We start from the raw sequence: 6,320 nt of genomic DNA, 5'->3' as shown, positions 1-6,320 counted from the left end.
TGCACTCGCCCAAAACCCAAGTGGGGTTCTCTGCTCTCAAAATAAGGTTCAGTAGCACTAGTTGGAGTATTGTTATGGTAACATATACTGGGCTTCATCTTTGTACATCTTGTATGGCATGTATGGTACGGGTAACAAATGTACTTGTTATTTATTCTTGACTCTTCCTATACTTGTGTAGGTTAAAATATTTAATACTCATAGTATTTGATAATATTCTACTCTAAATAGTTGGCATCTCCTTTAGTCACTCTAATTTTAACAAGGATGTGAAATGCTTGTTAAAATTAGAGTGACTAAGAAATGATAAAAGACTTCATTTAATCCATTGATTCAGCTTGTCCTTGGAGATACAACCATATTCATTCCAACAACAAATTCCAATAGCATATACACGCTGTTGATTTCTAGAATTTTAAAACCAATGCATTATGCACTGCATCTTTTTGCATTCTTGTTTCAGTAACTCATGTTACCTTGTATGATGCATCCTATTTCAGAGGAAAAATCTGATCAGCCTTTCAAAGCTGTATCTGGTAGAACCCTGCCTGATGGTAGGTGTTTTTGCTGTCCTGGGACTGGACAGCTTTATAAAATTTTGTTATTAAAAAAAATTACAAGATTGTGTAAAAGAGGAGAAGGTCAGAAAGGCATTGGGAATTAGCAGTTTTGCATTGCAGCACAAACTAAAAAATGGATGTAAATTGTCTTTCAAAATGAGACTATTTGTAATACTGGAATTTCAGTTACATGTCAGCGAGATATTTGGTATGGGGAAAGAAAGGTGATTAAACCAGTATCATGGTTCCTTAAGTGGTTCTGCTTTTCATCAGCTCACATGACACTGCTTATTATTTTTTTCTTTTGAACAAAATTACCTGAAACAAATACTATGGTTTCTGGGTTTCTTTTTGGTTTCTTTAAAGTTAATATTCAAATACTAGAATTTTGCTATAAGTGTTAGCTGTTCTTTCTTTTCTACTGAACCATTTAATGAAGTCTACTTCATACAGACAGATGTAAAACCTGTACATTTTAGTGTGGTGGCAGCCAAATGAGCGTTGCAAACTTAAATCTGGGTGGCACAGTTGAAGCATTTTATTCTAAGATATTTGTAGACAAAACATACAACATCAGAAAGCAATAAAGTGTTGCTGGGTACCAGGAAGTTGTGTTTAATTATTACTTTAGTTGACTGCACTTGAAATAACTTATTCCCTTTCCTAATGCTGAAGATCTCAGTGCAAGCCAGGCCATTTTAATGATGAACCAAAGACTGATTTTAATGATTAAGGCTTTAGCAGAGAATTAGGGAAGAAGGCTGTAACAGGAAAATAAGGAAGAACATTGCAATTTTTTAATTCCTGATCCAGTAGCAAGGGGAGCATGATCTGAGCAAAACAGCAGGAGAAGAAAATCATTGGTGTTTCAGTATTATGTTGAATTGAGTCTTAAAGCACAATAGCCCTGTGAGGTTTCTACATGACTACTAGTCAGTAGTATAGTAGTACTATATAATAAAACTACAGTAGTATATAGTACTATAGTAGAACTATAATACAATATAGTTCAACAGCTCAGAGAAAGGGATTGCAAATTCATACAATGATATCAGTTAACCTGCAAAACAATAAGGAAATAGATATTAAGTTCAGTTTTGTGAACTCAAAATATAAGTTAGTAGGCCGATGCATAACTTCAGTCAGTATGATTTGCATATTCCCCAGGGTACATTTACTTCTTTCCTGTCTGTTACCTGTTAAGTTATTCCTATATTAAGTTATTTTTATTTTCTTATCTGGACTTGCATTGACAGTTTCTCCTGACAAGACAACTTTATTTTTCTTTGAAGAATGAAGATTACTCACATGTCATTTAAGAGAAAGAAGTTCTTACTGAAGTAAGTGCATCTGCTTTTTAACACTACTACTTTTTATGGCTTATGTTCTCAATATGCTTTTATAATCTGAAACTTAGTGAAACTAGGAGCATTAGAAAAAAGGTTTGGTTTACAATCAGAAGTTAAATATCAGCCTCATCGAGCACGTTGCCTTGTTGTATCTAAGAAAATTATGTCAGCAAGGAAAAATTTTGTGAGTGTTGTTTCTGCTAGAGTTTTGTTCACTGTGAAAGTGAGCAAACGTTTCTCTTTGAGAAACTCAGATGTGAATTTGGCCAGTAGAATTTGTATTCCTCCATAAGAATTTGCACAGACAAGGAGAAAAAGAGGATATGCTTTTGCATAGGCTGGTTTCTTCTTTTAGACTCAAGGGTTTCATAAAAAAAAAAAAGGCTGCAAAGTGATCTAAGTTCCCTTTCTTCTGCTTTACCAACACAAAACTGAAATTTAAACCTAGGAGTAACTTTAAATTTATTTTTAAGGGAGTTCAGTATTTCATTGTCAATCTATTTAAAACATAAACAGAAATAATGGAAAATTACACTCATTTTTCTGAGGTTTAGTCTACTAAGTTTCATATAATATTTTTTGTTTAAACCATTTTTGACTAAATTACTTAGATTTTACTGGATACAGTTGAGATATGTGACAGAAAAACCACTGAAATTGATGGCATGTCAGCTTCCTTTAAGGAAGGAGTGTCTGCCTGCACTGGCTACATTACACTCTTCTGATGCAGTAGGAAGGTGTAATATGAGCAAATATTAACAGGAATTGTGTGCTCCTGGCAGGTTGCAAACTGAGGACATCACAGTTTTCCTCTTGGTGTGAACCTCCAGATATTTGATGGGGTCATCAAATCACATAAATTAATTAACAAATTCAGCATACCACTGGTGTTTTTTGCCAAGAATGCAAACTTAACATTGTAAAAGATATTGAGAAAACTCCCATGGATCTAGCTCAGTTGCTGGTCAATCAGCAAAGGTACATCCTCTACAAAAAAGCAGATGACACTTAAGCAGGGCTTTGTTGGGATATAGGCCATGCCTGTGGTGGGATATGAAGTTGTGTTTAGCAATGTTCATGGTGCCTTGATACTCAATCATGCAGTAGCATTCCTTACAGGGATACTGCTGCCCTGCCAGTGAAGAAGAAAAAAGATGTTTGGAAATGTGTGCCTTACAAGAAAAAAAAAAATTCCTGGACATGCCAACATGCCAATCATTGTTTCTTCCAGTGTTTCTTTAATCCCAGCCTGCAAACTCCTTCAAAACAATTTGCAGCAGTATCCATTCTTCCCAGGCACCTACACAGAACCTGTGCTGACATTACCACCACTCAGCTGTTCTTTGTGGCTGGGTCTGCCTCTCCTTAGCCTGCCCAGTTACAGCACCCAGCCAGCCATGGACCCAACACCTCCCAGTGAGGTGCAGGAGAAAGACCAAGTTACAGTGAGAGCATTTGAAACCCAAGAAAAATTACAGGAAAGCATAAGTTATGATTGATTCTAGGGCTGAGGTGGTGAAGCAATGATTAGGACTACCACTTGGGATGCATGTGTGTGTGACAGAAGGATGGGGATAAGGAATGGGGAATGCAAGTGTGGTTTCCATTGTATCTAATACAACACCTAATAGCAGCTACTGACACAAAAGAAAGCTAGGTATGGAACACAATGATCTGTTCTGAATTGCACTGTTTTCTTTAATTTTGATTTTTTGATGCCTTCACTGGAACCTGTTTTGATGAATTTTTTTTAATCCTCTGACTGGAAAGATCTTGTTCTACTTCATGTTATAAAGGAGTGCTTAGACTTCATTACCTTGTATTGGTAGGTTGGTTTGTTGCAAGAATTCAAACAGTAGTACTGGTTAATCAAAAAACTGGAGCACTCACTCATACTGACCATATTGAATTGGATAAGATAGCTTAAAAATATCACTTCACTAGCTTCTCATCTGGTAGTGCTCCAATGAGTTACAACCTTGTAAACTTTCTTAATAAAAGTCTATATTTTTTCTTTTTTTTTCCCCCTTCAAAAAAGGCAATGTAACTGCTGACATAATAGATGAAATGAGTATTTGATGAGTTTTGCTGCTCCTATGCCACAGTAGGGTTCCAATAATTCAGTTCGTCATAAATTATCTAAGTGTTTGTTCTGTATCTGCTGAATATGTGGTTTTGACTGGTTTGGCTGGGTTTTGGTAGAATAAATTTTCTTCATGGTATGGGGCTGTGTTTTGGATTTGTGCTGGAAGAAGTGTTGATAACACAGAACATTCTTGTTATTGCTGAGGTGCACTTGCGTAGCATCAGGGCCTTTTCCACCTCTCACCCCAAACCACCAGTGAGGAGGCTGGGGGGGCACATGGAGTTGTGAGGGGACACAGCCAGGACAGCTGACCCCAAATGACCACAGGAATATCCCAGACCACATGGCATCATGCTCAGCATAGAAAGCTGGAGGGAAGAGGAAAGAAGGGGGGCCTTTCAGGCTGATGAAATTTGCCTCCCCAAGTCACATTACCCATGCTGGAGCCCTGTTCCTGGAGATGGCTGAACAGCCACCTGCCCGTGGGAAAGAAACAGTGACTGAATTCCTTGTTTTGCTTTGCTTGTGTTCGCAGCCTTTGTTTTCGCTATTAAACCAGCTTTGTCTAGACCTACAATTTTCTCACTTTTATCCTTCCGATTCTGTCTTCCCTATCCTACTGGATCAGAGTGTGAGACATAGTTGCAAGCTGGGGTTAAACCATGATAGCACCCTCTCTCTCAATGTATATACATACTAGCCAAAACTTTAAAGTTTTGGAAACTTTAATTTTTTGTGTCTCCTCAGGAATTTTTTCCCTGCATGTGGCAAAATATTTTAGAGCAATCCTTTTGTCCATGTTTATCAAGAATACATGAAGCTGCAAAATAAACCGTTGTATCATTAATAAATTGATGTATTTGTGCACATTGGTACATTGCTTATTTGTGCTGCATTTCTGCTAACTCTATTTCTATAGCAAAATTTAACAATCAAGGAAGGCCCCTACTTCATGCCACATGAGCTATTAAAATGAAGCCTGGACTCTTTTTTGTAGTTTCAATGAGTTGTGTCTTGCCAGACTAAGTATCTATGAGATTCAAAAGTTTTTCTTGTCACCAATACATGTTGAACTACAGCTACATATCAGTAATTTGTAACTAAGTGATATTTAAGTTCAAGTTACATGTAGGTAGGTAGCTTTAGCTTTATCTTGGTGAGATAAAGACAGGATGGGTGTGGTGGGTAAGTTCCAATAAAGTGTCTAATTTATTCTTCCCAAAGCAAGTATTTGTTAGGTAACAACATCCTATTAATAATAGATTTTAATATTTTCACTCATAAGTTTCTCTGAACTATTTCAGGTCTTGTTCTGCTGTAGATCCTTGTAGGTTTTTTCCAAAAACATGTTTCGGTTTTAAAATTTTTATTTACCTCTATTTTCTTTTTCTTAAACCTCTTTGGTATTTCTACATTTCCCTAGGGGCCCTTAGCCAGAAGCTAACCTAGAGATTAACATTCATATTTGAGACCATACATATTTAACAGCACTCTAAAGAATGGTGAATCCTACAGATAAAAAGATAATTGTTAGTAGAACAATTTTAAGCCCTCAGTGTTTGACAGTCTTCTGTTTCATGCCTCATATCCCACTGTTTTCCTAGACTCCCTCCAGGTTACTGGGAATGGAAAGATAAGCTATGACTGCCTTCAGTGGGTGAATCCTAATGTTTTTGCCATCAAAGCACAGATTTTACAAAAACAAGGCAATCTAACTGAACGGGCTCTACTACCTCAAAATTCATCTGTAGAAACCATGTTTGGCTTTTGTTTCTCCTTTCAAATGAAGGGTGAGTTCTCCTTATCTGCAGAAGCAGTGAAAACTACATCAAGGCAGAAAGAAAAATACCAGTCAGGAAACATAATTTTGTAACACAACCACAAGATACTTAATAAAAATGGCCTTTTAAAAAAGCTGAGCAGTAAGTACTGGTGAATAGAACAATGGAACAGTAGTGCCAAGCTTTGTGCCAAGCTGAGCTGCTATCTGGTGTTGGTACCTGGAGTTTTTCTTACACACACGGTTTAGATGTAAGAAAAACACAGATCTAGGTGCACAGGTGTACTGGCAAAATATTGTCCCAGGTAAGGAGTTGACATGTATTTTCCTCTCATAACTTGCTGTCTCTAATTGCCCGGACAGGTTCACCCATGCGCTAGTGAGGCAGAAGGAAGGCCCGTGGCTATCTCTGATCCCTGCGGGGCAGTGGGCGCGGTTCTGCCCTGCTCCGGGCTGCCCTTCTCCGGCCTGCTCCGCCCGATCCTGCCCTGCCCCGCCATGCCCGGGCCGGCCCGGCGGCCCCGCCTGCCCCGCCTGGCGGCTCG

Source organism: Ammospiza nelsoni, chromosome Z (assembly GCF_027579445.1).
Source record: "Ammospiza nelsoni isolate bAmmNel1 chromosome Z, bAmmNel1.pri, whole genome shotgun sequence".
Lineage (NCBI taxonomy): Eukaryota > Metazoa > Chordata > Aves > Passeriformes > Passerellidae > Ammospiza > Ammospiza nelsoni.
This window is presented reverse-complemented; position numbering follows the sequence as displayed.